This window comes from Coturnix japonica, chromosome 3 (genome assembly GCF_054131305.1).
Source record: "Coturnix japonica strain WE chromosome 3, WE-NBRP24, whole genome shotgun sequence".
Classification (NCBI taxonomy): domain Eukaryota; kingdom Metazoa; phylum Chordata; class Aves; order Galliformes; family Phasianidae; genus Coturnix; species Coturnix japonica.
In genome coordinates, this window is record NC_140665.1 from 59,948,795 (window position 1) to 59,969,692 (window position 20,898).

The 20,898-nt window shown below is 38.5% G+C and overlaps 1 protein-coding gene across 1 annotated transcript in view; it reads left to right on the forward strand.

The window, feature by feature from the left end:
- Window positions 1-11: 11 nt before the first annotated feature.
- The window catches only part of CEP85L (centrosomal protein 85L), a 121,089-nt gene continuing 100,202 nt past the window's right edge, over window positions 12-20,898 (forward strand). Inside the window, exon 1 of the mRNA XM_015858642.3 lies at window positions 12-232. The gene's annotated coding sequence lies outside the window, so the exon portion shown is untranslated. The remainder of the gene's footprint in view (window positions 233-20,898) is intronic.

The following is a 20,898-nucleotide window of genomic DNA, read 5'->3' on the forward strand; positions in this document are numbered from 1 at the left end:
AACCACGCAAACAGCGCTGGCAGCGTGAAGGTGCACCAGAGGGTGAAGGCACAATCCTCACAGAGGTCGTAAATATAGAAAGAGAAGGAAGCTGAAAGGAGACTGTCGCTATCTGGAGAAGGAAAAGACATGGGGAAGCAGTGCAGGCTCATGAGAAAAAGTGAGCTGAAAAACAATAAGCAGATTTAGTCTCCAAACAACACGAGCTATGTGACCAATGACAGGAGTACTGGTAGGTACAAGGATATTTCTAGCACTTATTTCTGATAGCTTTTAATACATAATTCTAAAAGCATAGTAGTATGGTTTTACTGCAATGTTATTTAAAAGGCTTTTTTTTTTTTCTTTATCAACACAGTATTAAAATAAGAATAGTAATATGTGTTTAAATCATTTGTTTTGGAAATGAGTAATGCTGTATTGATATTCCTGGTACTGCTGTGTGGTGAGCCTCAGCCAAGAGGTTTCACAGACACAGAGCAGCAGAAAACTTCTGCTTTGAAAATGTTGCAGAGCAAATAAACGAGGCACGGCCTGGGAGATAACAGTAGCCCTTAGCACTGTCCTTCTGCTTTATTCTCCTTTTATTCTCTGCTCTTCAACCTGAGAAGCTGTGCTATGTTCCAACAGCCACACGTTCCTCTCTGGGCCCTGTGGGCTGGCAGTGGTGTTAACGGGGAGGAGTCCTGGGCTGTGGTATGGAGCATTCATCTTATCCTCCTCCCACAGAGCCAGAAATGGGAGAAATGCCATGACTTAGGTGACAGGAAAACCGCATATCCTGAATTAAAATCCATGACAAAATAGAGTCCTGAAAGCTTGGAGCACCATCCCGGTGTGTCTTCCAGGACTGGCCTGCCTGGTTGCTCTGTTTGTCTCTCCAGCCAGACCAAACATCCACTCTTATTTTCCTCAGTTTTATGAATGATTTCCTGGAATTTTCTATTAGTTACGTCAGGAGGAAGAAGCATTTGACAAGACTTACATCAAAAATAATGAAGTTTGCTAAGCTGGAAATGCCTTTATTTGTGTAACTGTGGTGACCATAGGCGGTTCAGGAGGAACACAGGAGACACACAGAGACTGGGCTGCTGTGCTGGGGCCAGGGCCAGGGCTAGGGCAGTCCCCAGGCTGTGGTAAGTCCTGAAGAAGGAAAGTGGGTGGCTGAACTGAGGGGCAGGGCTTGGCACTGGGACCACAGGGCAGAACATTCAGCTTTTGTGCAGAAGAAAGAGGGATGGAGGGCCCAGCCTGGAGAAGAGTTGAGCACTGATCCTCATGTGGGATGCTGGGGTGTGGTGCCTCCCTCTCCTGTTCTTACCTTAAACTGATAGTTCTCCTTTAAATGCTGCTGGAGCACAAAAGGAGCAGCAAACTGTACTATCTCAAATAATTAATAGCTCAGCTTGTAGATTAATACATAGAAAATATTTGTGTGTGTTTAGCTGAGATGCAAATATACAGTTTATTAGCAACTTTGTACTATATTCCCATAAGTTTTTCTTAGTATGCAGAGGTGAGGTATGTTTCTTCTTAGCATGCAAAGGTGAGGTATGCTTCTTTTATGGTAGTCAAGGGGCATTTTGTGTTCAGCCTGGAGGAATCTGCCATTGGTGTTTACTAAGCCCTGCTTGCTTCTTGTGCGTCAAGGAGCTTTTGGCTCACACTGCTGGAAGATGAGGAAGTAACTGAAGCCAAGTGATGAGCTGAGAGGCATCTTTCTTTGGTCTATTCTTTGTTCAGCCTCAACTCCTGTGTTTGTAGGACGTGCAGAGTTGTTTGCAAACCCAGGCACTGAGAAGTCAAGAATGTTGCTGTGAGGGCAGCCACACTCCCTGAGCTAAGAGAGAGCCAAAGCTTGGGGGGTTGTTCAGAGAGAGAAGTTCTAAGGGAATAAACAAGCATCCCAGACAGTTCCTTGTGTTATCTATGGAAGAGACATAAAGGTCAACTTGTTGTAATTGTCAAGGCTATAAATGCTGAAATAATTAATATGTGTTTAATTAGTAGATCATATCTATGACAATGGGTGTTGTATGGTCTAATAGCTTCCTGTGGTATTTAAATGCTAAAACCAAATCAAATAGTTTGGTAGAAGTAAATGCTGAGGTGAAGAGGTGAAAACACACATAAAGTACATGGGTTTGTAGTAAGATTATTTTAATTTGACACAAAAAAAGAAGAATGAAAAGGATTTAATATTATTATCAGAGGCTGTTAAATGACACTTGACTAAGCTGTCATTAATCAAGTGCCACATTTTAAGTTCATTTTAAACAGGCTGTTTGTTTCTTTATAGCCTTACAATTATAAAAATCACCTTTTTATTCAAGAATAATCTGAAAAAGAGCATTGTTTGCAGTTAATGTTATCTCTCTAGCAGCCAGCCAGCCAGCCAGGAATAAACTCTGATGTCATGCAAGGTGTCATTTGCAAGGTCATATCATGAGAAATATGCCTTTTTGCAGGATAATTTTCCTGCTGATACATAAATACTCTGACATTTATGAAAAAAATACACTTCAAGGCGAAGCATGTTCATGTTTTCAGCAAATAACCAAATATTTATACAGTAATGTATAATTGTTTGCTTTGAGGGGAAGTCTTAAATTATACCAACTCTTTTTCCTTCTTCTGATTGACTTAACTGCAGGGAAAGTGAAGTGTTTTACACAATCTAGAGTGTTACTTTATCCAACCTGTACACATCCTTATAACACTATCTGAAGCTGCAGCAGTTGGGGAGAAGAGACTTCCTGCTACCTCTGTCCATAGCAGTCTCTCCACTAGCGTGTTCCTCCCTCCATGTATATTTGCCCTATTGGCTTCACATCCTGGTTTTTGTCAGCATTGGAAATGCATCTGTATTTGACCTAGTCCTTTTTAAAAGCCTGCTATGGGCTTTCTCATTTAACTTCTCAGAAGGAACTGTGATATTGAATGCTTCCAGGAAGGGGGCATCCACAACTTGCTGGGTAACCTGTTCCAGTGTCTCACCATCCTCACAGTAAAGAATTTCTTCTTAATATCTAGTCTAAATCTACCCTCTTCCAGTTTAAAACCATTTTCCCGATTGTTACATGCACTTATAAATCTGAGCACCATTTCTGCTGAATACCCAGTGTATTTTGGGTCCTCACACTGACAGATGTGAGGGTGCTCAGATCAAGTTCCTCATAGGGGAAATGTGACAGATACATGCATTTCAATGTCTGTGGACCCACTGCCAGATAAAAAATTATAGAATCATAGAATCGTTTGAGTTGGAAAGGATCCTAAAACGTCACCTAGTCCAACTCCCCTGCAATGAATAGGGACCCCTACAGCTTGATCAAATTGCTCCTCCAGGCTGAACAGCCCCAGCTCTAGAAAGCACATGCAGAATATGGCTCTGTGACTTTAATTATGCTTTCTTTCTTTTTATGGAAATACTATATGTTTGTCTGCAATTTGAAAGAAAAAAGAAAAAAAAAAAAAAAAAGAAGAAGACTCAATATACAAGAGCATAAAATAATAGCTATAGGAGGGAAAAAAAATGAAAAATCCAACATTGCTTAATATGCAAAATGTTTTTTAATGTTTCCTTTCTGAAAAGAGTCCTGAAAAGTAATGAATTCTTTATGTTGAGATTACAGTAACCAGTTGTTTGGTTTTGGTTGTGTTTGTTTGTTTGTTTGTTTGTTTTAATGTAGGGCATTTTAGAATTGGATTTACATGTATAATTTTACTCTATTTTGTGGTTATTATCTTCTTAATTTGTTGTATCTTCTTGTGGACTGTTGGCAGGGCCTATGGAGAGTTAGAAGTTTTCCAGAGGAGTCTGATTTATTAAGTTTCTTTTGGCCTAATTTAGATCCCAGGATTTCTTTGCTTTTTCTGTTAGGTAACAGAAAACACTTCCACAATCTCAGATCACACAGAGGAGTTGGTAGGGCCCTTCATGCTTCTTAATGAAACATACCTTCGCTGTTATTGAGGAAGCAAAGGCTGCAGGGGGGGAAGATTTCCAGTACAGGTGATCCTTTTTCTGAAGGAGCTGGTCAAGTTTGAACCTATAGGGGAAATCCTGCATTAGTGCTTGGAGTGGTTAAAGGAAGTGTGAGCTACTTCAAGAGAGAAAAAAAATAAAATAAAATATGGAAGTCATAGAAGAAAAATCACATTTGGATTTCCAAGGTTTATGTAGAGGTCTGGTTCAAAACTTTCACAGAAGTCCCTGGATTTTGAACATAAGCTTTTTTCATTTCAGAACTAAGAATGATGTAAATGAAAAAAAAAACAACAAAACAACAACAACAAAAACCCCAAACAAACCATAAAGCTACTGATGGAAGGTAGGCATAGCTCACTTAGAAAGTGCATCCTGAGTTGCTTGTGTGGTTTTTCCTAGAGAGGACTTACACCACTTAACTGGTGTTGAGCAGACTGCAGCTTTTGTCTGCTACTGGAGCCAGTGTGCATTCTGCAGCTGGGATTCTTCTCATTGATTTGTTCCCCTAAAGGGCTCTCAAACTGGCAATGGAAGCAAAAGATAAAATGACAGGAAGGTTTTGTTCAGTGCTCCTATTTTCAGAGATGCATTAGGCTGTGCAAAATTAATAGGAGTAGGGTTTCCTGTTTCTGTCCCAGTGTTTTTACGGTTGTGCAAATATGGGAGGTGCATATACCTCTGGTCATATTTCCTGCAGAAGCACCATGAAGCAGACAGATAAAATGATTTACCTAATTAATTCAGGAGTGTTATCTGAAGGTAAAGTTGAACAACACGAGTGACTGTTAAATTCATTACCAAATAAAATAGCTTCCATGAGTGCCCTAGAAAAAATAATGAACGTTTGTACCACATTTCTTTTCTATGTATGTTTTAATATCTTGCTACAGAGGCAAGATTTATCTTTGAGTATTTTCCATTTACTCTCTAATCTTACCATTAGTCTGTGCACAGATATCTCTTTCCAGCCGTGCTTTTTCTGCTTTTCTCTTAAAGCAAAAAGCAATAAAAAATGCCTTTAATCCTGGGAAAATTAACTGTGTTAAGCAATTCTTGGGCCAGAGTGGCTTGAGAGATGACATGTAACTGTCTTATCTCTGGAGGAGTGGACAGTGTTCCTACGCACTTCCTCATGCATGGAGAGAGTCTGTCTCCCTTCAGAAAGCCTACTGCTCTCTCTGAAGGTAAAAGTTGCATCTCTTTTGGCTGGACAACTTGCTCCTTCAAAGTGGTTCTCTGCCATCTGGCAGGATCAGTGCCTTCATGTTTGCTGGTAGGACTTTTAAGACAAAAAACTGCTTGATGCACAGGAATCGAGGATTACTGCAGCAATACGTCCATTTTGCTTGCAGGTTTGGCAAACAAGCATGCAGAGAGGCTCAGGAGTGACTTCACACGGGCTACCTGGTGCACCACTAGGCCACCCAGCTACATGGGGTCCTCAGGCAGGTCAGGGGGTGAACACCCATTGAGGTGTGAGCCCAGGAAGGCCTTGAGGGATCTCTGGGGCCAGGGACTTCAGTCAGGTTTTTCAAGACACAATGGAACAAGTCAGCTGTTTGGAGATTCAGGGATCTGCCTGAGAATGAGCTCAAATCTAAATGTTGCTTGATTTGTTCCTCCCAGGAAAAAAGCTCATTATTTTCCCAGTGATTAGGCACTAATAAGGGCACTAGTAACTCCAGTTTAGGAATGAAAGTGTGATATTCATATTTCTCCTCTCTAAATTTAGTCTAGTCCTGAGCATACAATGCTTTCTATCAGTTCCTTGATAACCCATCATGAATTCCACACTGATTTGTTGAGCTGGGATATATGCAGTGATTCCTCTGGTAAAGCAAGCCAAGATAATTTATCTGACATGAACAACTAGGAGTGGTGTGTCATTGGGGATTTATTCAGCTTTGTGAAATCTGCAATCAGTTTGTGAGGTGGGCAGATATGGTTTTTAAAATAATTTTATTTTCTTAGACTTAACACTGTGCTGGAAATGCTGTTTGTGTAAATTTCATGTAAATGCCTGAGAGAAAGAGATTTCTTGATGTTGGTTCTTTGTTTAGTTGTATGAGCGTCGATCTAAATATTATATGAACTTACTGAAAACAGAAAACCATAAAACTATCATATGTGGTACTTGCCTACATGTGTCATGGTTGGGTATAGCATGAAGAACGTTAACAAAGCAGGTGGTTTACACCAGATGACTTTCTGATGGTGTAAAGGATGCAAACTAGGCCCTGCTGGCCCTATTGTTTATGCATTGCATCACCTAATGGCATTTACTCTGGTGGATCTTTCTCATCTCAGTAGTGTCTCTAGGACCTGCACTGCAGTTGCCTATTCATGCTGCACTTGGCAGACAGCTAAGTGAATAGAAATGCACTGTCCAAAAGAGCAGCTTACAATGCCTTTCCATTAATATTCCTTTCCTCTTTTTGGAGAGTTCTAGGGGTGAAAACCCATCAGGACTGGAATCTGTTACGTATTAAGTAGTTGTTACCACACAGACATGTCAATATTGATGTCAGGTCCTGTGATGTGATGGAGCTTTCAAAATAATGTCAACTCTCTAGTGGAAATCAGGCTAATGTTAAATACATTACACTTAAGAGGCCAGTGGCTATGTGCAATGGCTACATCCTTTGTTCAGTGACCTGGAACCTGATTTGTAAATGCATTTGTCTGGGTTTACATTCATGTGCATTCTTTGTGGCTTTTAGTACTCGTACAAACATATTTGATGAAACAAGCACTTTGATTAGGTTTAGGCTTGTTTAAATATTTCACTTTATCTATCCTCAGCTTCTTCTTCTAGATAACCTCATTTTATTGCTCATCCAGTATTAAAACTTGCCAAGAGCCTTGCTCTCTAGTGCTTTGACACTACATTACTACAGCTTAACTCTCCCACAGAAACGTTTGTGTACAGTAATATTTTTGTGCATGTTTTAAAATTGCATTGTATAGTAAATACACTGTTTGGTGACTTCTGGAATCAATTTAGTAAAAATGTAATGAAAAATTACAGATGCTGGAATTAACATTTAAAAGGTGTAGTACTTCAGAAGGAGCAAAACTTTGTCACCATAGTTGACTGGTTACATTCTACATTTTTCAATATATAGATATGAAAAAAAAAAGAAGAAAGATATAGGGCATATATGCTTGGCATGTCTTTTAGGCAGCACCTTTCAACCCAATTGCATGAAAGTTGATATACAAATGATCATTAAACAATGCTTTTAATTGAAGAAACAGTCATCCTCATTACACAGTGAAGGGTTGAAAGACTAAAAAAACCACTTTGTCTGAGGTCAATTAATTTTATTTGGCCTCTGTCTTGAAAGAAGTAGAAATTCAAGATTAAAATCCAATTTATTACACACTTTTGTGAGTAATGTAGGTTAGATTTTAATGGCTTTTGCTCTATGGCTCATTTATATTCTGTACGTCATCAGATGGCTATCTATGAAACCATTTCAAGAAAAACAGCTGTAGACTCCTATGCACTCATCAGATGCTGATGGAGTCTGGTCCATTCATTGTGCCAGGCTGCACAAAGGGGCTGGGCACACACACAGCATTTCAGATGTGGTCTGGGAATTATATTTGAGAGGTTGGTGTATGGTTCTTCAGCTGGGAAGGGGCTCTCTCTCCAGAGAAGATGCTGATAAAGAGAGAGAGTGAGGTTTTTTTTGGTTTTGTTTTGTTTTCTGATGACGTCTGTAAGTGCTATAAAAACTGGAAAAACAGCAAGTCATGCGAGAAATGTATTAACTTCTCAGTCTAATAGGAATTACAATCAGTATCATTTATTTTATCACAGGTATTTGATATAGTATGTCTAGAAAAAAAATATCCTGGTTAGTCCTGTAGGCTGGGATATCACGTTTTGTAAAACAAGAACTACAAGGAGAGAAAAAAGAGGAGAAAATTACCTATAATCTCCCCTTCTAGTCTTGCTATCTTTGAAACTAAATTTCCTTCTTCACTCCTTTTGTTAACAGCCCATGAGTAAAGCAAGGTTGTTTGCACCCTAGACACTTTCATACAGTATATATTTTGGACCAAAATCTTAATTTACTGATGATAAACAAATCATATTTTGGTCACATGCAGATGTCAGAAAGGATTTAATTCAGCTGCACGCAACCAGGCAATTGGTTTAATCCCTGATGAACTTTTTTTCATCTTCCATTCTTCAACAGCAGACATGATCCTAAACACTGAGAGCTGCTGCTTGTTTGTGTCTTACTCACGCTTCCAGAATCAAATCCATGTACAACTTTTTGAGAACTCAGGTAGGAAGTATTTCTTAGGACAGACTAAGAAAGAATCAAGAGTGTTTCATCCTCTCATGAAACATAAGGCATGCCTAACCAGTTCAATGCCTTTGACCCAATTGTTACTGGTATTGGAATTTCTCCGGTTCTGTGTATGTAGGGCACACAACTTTTAGGGACTGGGATATTTTAGCGTAAGAGAAAACCAAAAGCATGGATAAAATCCCAAGTCCTGTATTATAGAAGAACTGGAAATACAGAAACTGATAATTATTCTTGTATTTGACATTCAGCTGTCCCATGATATCTTAGTTACTTGTCCACATTCCTATATAGGCAAAATGATAGAAATAAAACAAAACCATTTAGTTTCCAAAGCCATATTCTACAATCTGGGGCAAGAGGCAAGCCTCGCTGATAAACATAAACACCTTAGAGCTGCACCTGCACAAAGAGCCTGTGTCGACTTCTTGGGATCCAGTCAAACATAGACCACAAATGCTGCTCTCAATGAGGTTACAAGAAGTTGAGGAATTTCTGGTCGGGATGGCACTGCTTTCTAAATTGTAGACCGTGCCTTAATCTGCAAACTACAAATCTGCATCTAAATACAAACTCAAAGCAGTTAATTTTTCTTTCCATATGACGTGAAGACAGACATCCAACTTGCTCTCTTGGATGGAAACTGTATATTTCCCAAATAAACCCCAGTTGGGTCCTGGGATTTCCTTTGCTGTCAGAAAAAAATTTAATTGGTATGCACTGAAAATCTGTGGCCTGGCAGACTCAGTGTCCATGTTCAGTTTTAGATCAGTTTTGGCTTTTTTAATCTTATTTATTTATTTATTTATTTATTTTTCTGTGAGAGCTGAGAAAGCTGACATTCACTCGGTGTGTTTCCTCTGTGCTGAATTGCCCTACACTGAATGGCTAACAAGAGACCAAGGAACTCTGTGAAGTTATCTTTTCATTGCTTGTGCTCAGATTTTCCTTTCATTGCCAAGACACAGCATCCATTTCCAGCACTAAATGTCATGCACACAATAGCTCTGCTGTCGGTGTGAAAACCTAACTTAACTGTAGGAGGAGGCATAAAAGATCAGATCACATCCTCTGTGTGCAAAACTGCAATCTGAAGCATGTCTTTCTCAGGCAATTCAGAACAGATTGATTAGATAGGATTGTATCCTAAGGCTTCATTGTCTGCCTGCATCAAATGTAATTTTTTAAATCATCTTTATATGTCTATGCACTGAAAGTGATTATGGCCCTTACTTGACCAAAAGAAAGTAACATTTGAAGGAAGGTTTGCAGACAGGAGACTTGCCTGCACATTGCTGAGCACTGGATGGATTAACATAAAGGCATACTGGGGTTCTTTGTGCAGCTCAGGGCAAACAATGTTTCAGAAGCCAAGTTTAAGTAAAATAAGAGGTGGCTTTATCTCACTATTTGCATGTGAGGGACATCAAATGAGGATTGTTAAGGGAGAAAAGAAAGCAGAGACAGCCAACTCCCAGTGCAAGGCAGCACTGAAAAACAAGCAGCAGGTCAATCACTGAAACAGGAGTAGGACGCAAATCAAGTTCTGAATCTCCACCCTTGCAGTTTGACCTTCACTACATAGTCTGTAAATTGATTCAGAAACCGTATAAATTCCTCAATACAGAAGTGAATAATTTATAAGAATATTTCTCCAGCTTTATGTAGTAGGGTGTACATATAATCTCATTTGAAAAATAATATAACACGCAATGAGTAAATGGTATGCTCTGACATTCAGTGGTGTTTGTAAGATATAAGTCTATTTCTAGTGCAGCGTAGGCTTAAAGAGCCAAGTGGTTTTTATAGGAGATAGGCTGCTGCATTCCTTTACAGTTTGCTAATATGTGCTTAGTCTGCTGAAGTAAGCCAGCCTTGTGCTGAATAAAGATATGGGTCTCTGTTCATGTATAGGAGAATGTGAATAAAGCACTGTACCTTCACTGGAGATCTGTGCAACAAATGTCATGTCTTAGACTGTGAAAAAAAGAAAACAGAATTTAAACAAACTGATTGTTTTCACTGGATACGCTCCTAGGATCTGCATATGCCTTAGTTTACCAAGTTGAAACATGAAGTAGAAATGTAATTGGAAAATCTTTGCGGTGGGTACTGTAGAATTCCAGTTGTGAAACTTAGTTTATTCTTGTAAAACAGTTTAGTATCTTTGTTTCAAACCTGTTTAAACCATAAATGCTGCTGTTTGTTTTACTGCTGTTGAGTGCTTTCGGTGTTGTATTACATTAAGAAGCAGAGACATGCTGTTGATTTGAATACAGAAAGATGAGGATACCTAACCATTTAGTGCCATCATAAAGTAGAAAAGCAAGGAAAAAAAATATATATTTTATAGCAGGACTGGCAGTCAGTGGAAAAAAAAAATACTAAACCTAAAACAGATGAGCAAATCTTAATGAGTCTTCATCTTCAAGATAACTTTGACTCATTACAAAGCAACTTAAACCAAGTTTCTGCTGCTGTCTTTCTCTGCGGAGATCTGAACAACCTCCCAAAAACAACAACTGAACTTTTCTTTATGCAGTTAGTGCAGCATTAGGAGGTATTAGACTTTATTCAGAATCCTGCCTTCCATCTCCAGAAATTCAAATAGCACTTAGCTTAGAAAGGTGGTGCTGAGCCAGAGTTTATGATCCTTTCTTGGATCTTGCTCATGTAAAACTTACATTCATTTTAGCTAAAACAGACTCCTCCTATCTTGTTCCCACACTTCTATTGAGGATCATTTTAACTGACATTATTGCTGTGATCACTGGATTGGGCCAATGTGCAGTAGTTTAGATAGAATCATGCAGAATGCCAAGGAATAATTTTCATCTGTACAATCTAAGTCTTCAGCATGAAAATGCTTGCATGTGGTACTACCTGTCTAGCCACTTGGAAATACATAGACTGTGTGATGCTTGAGCAGTGTTTAACTCCAGAGGGGGATACTATAAGCAGAATTGTAGACCTCTAGCTGTGGCTTCTAATGGAAACAAGGACAGATCACGAATGAGGTAACTAAAGTAGCTAAAGTAGGTTATATTAATGCCCACAAGGAAATATATCCATTATATTTTTTTCCTGTGGCTTTCCATTTTATCTTTTTCATTTAACAAGGATCCATATACAAGGAAGGACAAACTGGGGGAGGGAAATAATTCTTTAGGAAATATCCTTTTGCTTTCAGACTAGCTGGATTTTTTCCTCTTTCTTAAAAAGCCCTATGCAAAGCCAGTGAGCAGTGTCAAATGCTTGGTTTGAATTTCTCTTTGTGTGTCTTCTGTCACAAAGAAGATATTGGCTTGTAAGCAAACAGCAGAGCATTGAGCAAGGATGTGTTCTGAAAGACAAGAACAGCTGAGCCTTCTGGAGACTGTACAGTTTACTGATTATTGTGATCTCTAGGCTGATTTTGCTCACAGTTATGTGTATGTAATTTACCTGCACATCCAATTCTATAAATTAATCCAAAGAAGAATCAGAATAATGCTGCTCTCCAAACTTCCCTCTCCCTCTTTCTAAACTTAAGAGGAAAATTCTCAGCTACTGCATTTTTGTCAAGAGTGAAATTCTTATTCATTCTCCTTTACTCTCTTTCTCTTCTTTCTTTCCTTTCTTGCTTGTTTTCTCTTCCTTTCTTTGTCTCTTTCTTTCTTTTTTTCTTTTTCATTTGTCTTTCACTTTCTTGCCTTTATACCCATTCTCTCCCTTATTCTCTTGTTCTTTCTCATTCTTTCTTCATTTTCTCTTTCTAAAGTGACTCCATTTTTTCCAGAGGGGGAAAATTACCTTTGTGTTTTATTGCCTTCTAAAACATTTTATATGAAGAGAACTTGAAAAAAGCTTGAACAGTTTCTGAACTCACAGTTTCTTGAAGAGAACATGAAAACTCAAAAACCTGATACTAATAATTTTGTGAACAGTCATTACTTGTTAATGCTGATACGTGTTTCTTTGTAGATCCAGAAAATCATATTTGACTGCTGTTATTTAGTACGAATAACAGTGTGCTTCCAGCTGTTCAAGAGACAAATGAAAATTCAGAGCCTCCTACCAGGAGCCTTATTTCTGAAAAGCTATGCTTTAATTGTGGTTTAGAAGTTAATGTTACTTCAGAACTGACTTCTTAATTCCCAGAGCTGCTATTCTACCAATACTAACAATCTCTATACTATATTGCCCATGACTCTTTGTTACCAGCTGCTACACGTCCAAAATCTCATTTAGCACACTACTAATTTGAAGTTCCTTTTTAATTTTTGGAGACTGAACCACAAGAGCAATCAACCCATCTGGTGTAGCTACTGGTCAACTAACTGCTGTTTTTATGACATTCTTCATTACTTTTTCTTATAGCTATGCACAGCATAGTTAGTAGTTGAACTATTTTGGTTCTCCCTGTAAAATTTTTGAATAATTTTGTTTAAATGACTGACTTGAAACTGGTTATTAATAATAATATCACTGTTACAACAAACCATTTTTTACAAAAACTTGGCTAAACTAGGAATTGACAATTCTGGAGGTGATAAGTACATTTAGCAAAGTCCTATAAGGAAGATTTAAATGGGAACACTGTGCTGTGCTTACTGAACAGGAGCAGATGTGTATCACAACCATTTTCCATCCAACTATTGGTACTGTATGATGCCGTGACACATTTACAGGGACAGTTCTCTTTTCTGTGCTGTGAAGAAAGCTGAACAAAGTCTTCTACTCTCCAGATAGATCTACAATAGCAAGACTGACTGTTAAATCTCAGGAAATTATATAGAGCTCATTTTGTACTTAAAAAGATAACTGATGAGCATGAGGGAAGGGCCCATTCAGAAATGTTGGCTTTTTATTCTTTGCCAGTCCCACTCTCAGGCACATTTTGAAAAATGTGGGAAGATGAGAGCTTGGGAAACCTGACCCTGAAATCCTTTGATAAACATTGTCTTCTGGGATGGTAAGCAGTGTGATTAAGTCATCTAACTAATTGGACAATTTATTCTACGGTCCTGTGTGTTGATTATTTCTGCATTGAATCATTTGAGAAGGTATTGAGGACCACTCAATCAATAAGCTATTTTTCAAGCTTTTTCAAGTGTGTTTGGAGACTCTGCAGATCTATCAAGCTGAGCTTCTATGCACACTAGAGCCAAGTGTACTCTACACTTTTGCCTTTTCCTGCACTGAACAGATAACTCATCTCTGCCCTTTTTGGACTGAATCAGAACATGGTGCATCATGAGGCTTGCAAGTCTCTATCAAGTCTCATCATTTCTATCCATATGGAGTCACCATCATGCAGGGAGGCCCTGGCACTGTGGGAACATTTGCAGCAACTGAGGTCTGGGCGCAGTGGCAGACACTACTTGGAATGGCAAAAAAGATTTCTGAGGCCAGCTGCAGGTATCGTTGATTGGGACTCTTTTCTTTGCAGTGCCATGTGGGAAATTTCATTTCAATGACTGCTTGCTTGTATTTTAAATGAATAATTTTTTTAGCAATTTAGACTCTTACCATATGGTTCAGTCTGAGTCCATATATACAGAATTATAGAATTGTTGAATCCTTAGAGTTGGAAGGGACCTCTGAAGGGAATCTAGTCCAACACCCAATTTACATAATTAATATAAAATTATATTTTAAGATAATATGAAATATGAAATATGGCAAAAACAAACAAACAAACAAAAAAACAAAAAAACGTGAGGGAAAATTAGAGACTTTATTAGATAGTGAAATACAGTTCGCAGCCTCTCAGAAAAGATGGTTGTGACCCAACTGATTCAGTGTGTCTTACAAATCTGAATTATCGGGTTTTGTTTGAATTCTGTAACTCTTTTAGTGCTTCAGAATTGATCTGGAAATCTCACAAGGGAAACTTTGTTCTTAACATTTAATATGCCTCATGATGCAAAAAAAAAAAACCAAAAAAAAAACCCAAAACAAAACAAACCCCCAACTTTAGTAGTTATGTTTTAATACTTCTGTAGAGGCAGTTTCAGTAATTTAAGCAAGATGCACCAAATGCTAAATATATAGACCATAGGTAATTTTTTTTTCTTTATTTGTTTGTTTGTTTTATAGAGCTTAGTTTTCTTATCATTTTTATTTTATTATATATTACTATCAAGGAACTGTTCTCCTAAAATTGAAATGTACAAGCTCAAGGATAACTACCATTTAGTGCAGCATATAGGAAATATTACTGTTCAATTAAGTTCTGCATTTAAAGTTCACTACACTCTTTCAGTGTTTTATTTTAGAGGTCTATGATATTCAGCTGTCAGAGGTGATACATTATCTTCAAACACAGAAGTGAAATACAAGTAATATCTGCATGCCTTAATTTTTATTTTTATTTTTTTTACAATGGTCGTCTGTTTCTTTTTCATTTCTTTTCCATTTCTCAATCTAATTCTTAGCAGTTGTAGCTGTTTTAAGTAAAGATCCTATCACTGGGGCTGCTGGGGCTGTATTCCAGCAGGATCTTATAATGTTCATGCAATGTGTGGTCAGTAGTGTCCTCTATCAAGAGCTCCCATGAATGGATTGACTCAACAGAGCATTTACTGGAGCAGTTTGCAGATGGGAATTCTGTGAATAACTGTCTCTTGTGCTTTCTTAATACACTGCCATCCATTTTATCTTCCTGTCCTGATCTTCTTGTTCCATTTCAGTGTATCTTTTTGTTCTTTGTACATTTTTTTTTTCATGGGAGCATACACATAATGCCTTTTTGCAAGGACATATCCAATTCTGAACTACTAGGTAGGCTGTTTATCTCTTCAGTTAATCCATTTAATTTGGGTGGTTCAAACTACTTACCTTGTAAATAGATGATAATTAGTTGTCCTCCAGACATTATGGTGACGTTCCCATGTTCTGAAGATTGACCCAGAAGATTGTAAAGTTGAGAAGAAAATGGTCGAAGTATAGGGAATATCTTACAGTAATGTCCTGTATTAATGAGAAAATTAGAATCATAATTCTTCAATTTAACTGATGTAACCAGACATCCTTATTTAAGAAACTAGAATGGTAAACTGAGGCATTCACTTATGTGCAATTCTTAAAACACAGGATTCCTAAATTAGTGAAACAGTCTGCAAAATTTTAAGCAGTGATAATTACATATTATATACCTTATATATATATATACATTTAAAGCAACACGCTCATTTACAAGCTTAATTTCTTCTTGTTCTCTCTGCAATCAAAGATCAGGTTGCATGTTTACTGAATTGCTTCCCGTATCAATTTCATCCCTCAAGCAATGAGTTATAAGTAGAATCCTGGAGAAAGTGCTTAGAGCCAAGTTAGAGTCTCAAAGTTACTTTTAGTAAACACTCTTGTCTGTGTTAATTTTAATTCAGAAGCAAAACAGTCTAAAGGGTACTGTGGTGGATTCATATGTATTGCATTTAATAACTGAGGTCCTGTGACACAAATCTGGTGGGCACTGTTGCCAGTACAAACTAGTGCAGACCACTTTTCTGTTTAGATATTTTTCTACTTTTTTGTTAACTAGATTTGTCTAAATGTGTATGCTAATCTACATGTCTGCCAGTTTAATGCCAGAATGCGATTAAAATAGTGACAGATATGAAGCTCTAGACAGAAGGAAATAGTGCTTTGCAGCCTCACGCATAGGAAAACCAGAGGCTTGTTCTGTTGGCTGCCTATTCTCCACACCAGGATGCTCCCAGAAGTCTCACAGTGGCTGCTGGCCTCTGTGTGTTGTACAAGGTGTGGGCTGCATCTGAGATATCTGCAAGTGGCTTGCTGTGTGGGCTTAAAAGTGTCTCTTTAAACTGTTTCTGCTGAGAGAAAATGAGGTTATCATAATACAGACAAATCAGTTAGAGTATACAGAAACACACTGTTGTGCAGTCAGCATAGTAATTGTTGTAGAATCAATGTCAGTGCAGGAAAAAAAACAGGGCTGTGAGGGTCTTCACAAAGTGTGTTATAGTTAGACCATGAAATAAATTTTTCCATGTGACTATTACGTATGGGCATATGATAGCACAGAGCGGACTAAACTGAGCACTGGCACAGTGCTTTCACTTTACTGAAATTTCATCCCTTTGCAGTAATCAGGGGTTTGGCTCAAACACAAGTGACCAGAGAATTTCTTACTAGTAATGTTCATAGGCTGTATTTCTGTCAAGTCATAAACAAACTCCATATTTAAAGCTATAAGCAGACAGAGATGGGTATTTGGAAGAAATTTCCATTTGAAAATATTAATATAAAGTCACACTGCTGGTTGGTTGATCTCTGTTTGGCTGTCTAGTTTGGAATCATTTGTTGCTTTCAACTCTTTCTCAACTCTGTCTTTTCTCATCTCACTCTCTGAAAAATACTAGAAAATACTGTCAAGCAAAATTATCATTTCTTTTTATTATTATCACAGAAGACTGTTGACTGCAACAAGTTTCAAACAGGACATTTATCAGATGCTCCAGCAACAGGATAGATGCAGAATATCACCAAGGCATCTCAATCCACTTTCTTGATAGGATTTACTGCCTGTTATTTCTTTTTATCTTAGACATACTGGGAAAAAAATAAAAGATGGGTGCTCCTAAAATTAAGCCAGAAAGGAAAATCAGTTAATAGGCAGGGAAGGTCTAAATGTTTTATTTTGAAAGATGTTGAATATGTTAATGAGTCCCACCGGTAGTAGGGAAGGAGACTGGCCGCTCCAGTATAGGCAGTCTGCTGTGGAATGTATTAGGAGCCAATCCTGGACGCTGCCTGCTGCCTTTAGGTTTTTAAATACTCTCTGCATCCCCTCCCAAGCCACTTGTTTTTCCCTTTCTTGCCCTTCTGAGAAGGCGATAGAGAGGAGGGAAGGTGGAACAGTAGAACTAAAAAGAAATCCCCTTGAGAAAAATACATCTGGAAAACTCCTTGTCTGTTTCACAAGACGCTGGTTAGATGCCACTGCATTCCACACCCAAAATGAGTCTTTGTGGTATCAGAGTTGATGAGTGCAGGATTATTGTTATAAATCTCTTTTCATTTATTTTAAAATTTTATGATAAAAAAAAATACATTTGTCCTCCCCAGCAGTAATGAACCATGTAAACTGAATAACTCCCAAGAGTTTCCCAGCAGTGGCACAGACTAAAACATTTTCAGGCTGAGATTCTCATATTCTGTAACTGATAGTATTAAGAAGAATCTGAAATTTCAGGAGGCTTGTAATAAAACCATAGCTATGGTAACAATAACCTTCTTGATTTTATTCACTGTCGTGGTTTCAGCTGCTACTGAAAGAGCAGGGCAAAACAAGTTCGATTCCATATCAGTTTTTGCTCCTTTGTGAAAGACATGCTTCCTAATTTACTTGTAGAAAAAGGCGAAAATAAAAGCATTGCATACACCATTATTTCCATACGCCTGCTTTGCAGATACCAGCTGGCACAGTTTATTGCTGATGCTATACAGTGCAATGTCATTTCAGTGGAACGTTTCAGTCTTTTATAGACCAACCTGCCCCTGCCGGCAGGGTACGGTTTATGAAGTAACCCATGCTGTTGTTAGCAACATCCCCCCCCAGTGCAGTTTAACATCTTGCTTTGTAACACACATAGCTGTTTTCTGGTAAACCAGGAGAAATTGTTCTCAGGCTCTTTTTAAAGGTTGCTTAGATTTTGCTAGGACATCATGTTCAGCTTCAGAAGCTGTGGGTGGAGGAAAATCATTTCTGTGCTTAGTGAAAAATACTAATAAATCAGTAGCTGAAAATCTGTGATTTCAATTTCCGAGTAATTTAGAAGGTGTGTTTGCAGAAGTGATGCTGTTGGTTCTGACAGAATGCACACGTTTGATGTTTTGATCAGGCAGTGGAAATAGTCTGCGTTTTCCTAGAACAATGTTTGGCTACTTAGCATTAGAGGTTTTGAGGGTTTTTAAAATAATCTTTTAATTCTATTAAATGCAAAAGCAAGCGTGTAGAATAAATACTGAACACGTTTCTGCCTTTAATCGAAGGAAAAAAGACTGCATTCAGAGGTTACATTTCTGCTTAATTTCATTTAGATCATTATATTTTTACTCAAGAAAAAAAAAAAAAAAGATGTGATTTCTGAACCTAGAGATAGATCACAAATCTTGGGGAAGATGTGCTGCAATTGACATTAATGAGACAGCATCTGCTTAGTACCAAGCACTTAAGCTATTACTTTCTATTGTTGTTTTTCTTTGTTGATTCTGCCAAGAGGGAGGAGTTTGTGTCATGAGGAAAGAAATGGGGAAAAGGCTTTGCAGACAATAGGAACTTGAGTCCATTCACTGTCTGGAGCATCGCATTTCACAACAATTATACCGGCTGTTTCCACTTAGCATAGATTTACTTGTAGGGCACCACGCTGCGACTTACTATGAGTATCCTGAACTTTATACACCTCTGGAGTGGGGCTGTATTGGGACAGGAATTGCTGTACTCCTAAGGGTCAGCTCAAGGGATTTAAAAGGTGGTAAGCTTGTGCAAGCGCTCCTAGTGCAGGTAAGCACTATGAGGTGCAGAGGCACAAAGGAAGTGGCCCAGCAGTACCCAGCTTCTCTGCTTAGCTGTGCCCCGTAGATCAGAGAGCACAAAGGATGGCTTGGGATATCCTCAGGACCTACAAAGTGAGGTCCATGCAAAGGATGTGCTTGCCCCAGCAGCAATAAACAGCACATACTTGGCTTTGCAGGAGGCCCATTCCAGCTAGCACAAGTTTTTTTGTTTTTTTTGTTTTTTTTTTTTAAAAGAAGTTTTTGAGAATCTCTGACAGATTCAGCTCCCTGTCTAGAACTATGTACGTAGGCAGACTGCACATGCAAAACATTTCTGTAAAGTGCATAAAGTATTAGCCAGCTGAATACATTCGTAGAGCAAAACCACTGACTGCAGTTTGGCCCAGTTTCCAGGCAGACACACAGAGGTTATTTGCTTTAACATTTACATTCAGTTACAATAACTTTAAAACCCAATCAAAACAGTGAATGTATCCCAAGTTCAGATATCTAACTGATTAAAGGGTTTTGTTTATTTGTTCTTTCTGCTCTGAGCAGTAGCACTTTAAAAGCACCAATGAGTGGGCTCAGACACCTTGGAAGACAAGAAGCTGCTGAGTCAACCTCCCTCTTCAAGCAGCGTGGTGGAAGTGAGTCAGCCAGCCAAACCCATTGTGTTCTGATCTCCTCCTTATATTCATGTTTGTTTGTCATTTTCTTTTCTCTGAAATATTCATGAGTGGTTGAGATGTATAGAAAACTGAATAAAGCTTCCATGCATGGCAGTGCCAATAATTATAACAAGAATCATAACAAGACTGCAGTGAGACATTAGGAGATGAAAGAACTATTATCAGAGCATTTCTGGGCACACAGCTTTCTGGTGGCACGATCTGCCACTGGATTCTTGCAGCTCCATCATAGGACAGCGTCACAAACTGCAGAGCTCTGCACTGATGGGGGAATTTTTCTGCTCATCTGATGCCAGATGCCTTTCTTTTCTTGGCATTCAGTTTCCTCTCAGGTTGCTGTGTTCTGCTGCGAATACACTAATGGCACACACTTACCCAGAGCTGAGTAAAATCAACAAAAGAGCATGCAGCAGATTTTACACCTAGACAAGTTCTTTATACAAGTATCAAACCGAGCTATTCACTTGTTTCTTGGTCCTGGGTGCTGTACAGGTTTTACCACCTTTTACTGCCCCTTCTTACACTCATGCTTACCTGCCTTGCTCTCACTAACATCGCTGAGTATGGAAGCTGGCTTGTTGGCAGAAGGGTTACATGTTTTTGGCTTGTTGTTACTGATAACTTACCCTTTCACATTGGTATTTGTGGCATCTAGAAAGTGCTTCCACCCTTTTGCCATCCAGAGGGCCTCCAGAAATATTCTGAAGGTTCTGATGGAATGTTCTGGAGTTCCACTTTTAGTACTGCTGGTTTTTATTCAACATTCACTTTCTGAAGCCCGTGTTTCTACAGCTCTACCTACAGAACACTCAGACAATTATGCTCCCTGGGTTGAATGAGCTGGTGAGGAATGCAGAGAGTCACATCCTTGGTGAGTACACAAGGGCTGTGTGCATACAAGAAAAAGGACACCACAATATGCAAGCATTTCTATATGCTCATTCCACTATTTCAGAGGCCTTTATTTTACTGAGTACATTATGAATATGTAGCTAGGTGTAAATAAAATATGACATAGAAAATTCTAGCATATAATTTCCCAAGCAGATAAAAGCTATTCTGTGACAGCTACTATTAAAAATGTGTTGAGTCAACAGGAAGTATTTGAACATAGATTTTATGTATCGATTGTGGATGTTTTGCATGAATTGCTCCTTTTTTACCTCATTTCTTAGCCCTGTCATGTCCACTGTCCCATACCATACAATGGTAGTAGTGGTGGGTTTTGTAATGTTGGGATGGTTACACTAAAGGTGGAAGCCACCTAAGTATTTTCTCCTTCATTTTATGATCTCCTGGGCAATGACAATCACTGACAGATTCAGAAAGCAGTTTGCAGTGGGGATCACTGGGCTCCAGTTACAGACCAACAACAACAGTTACG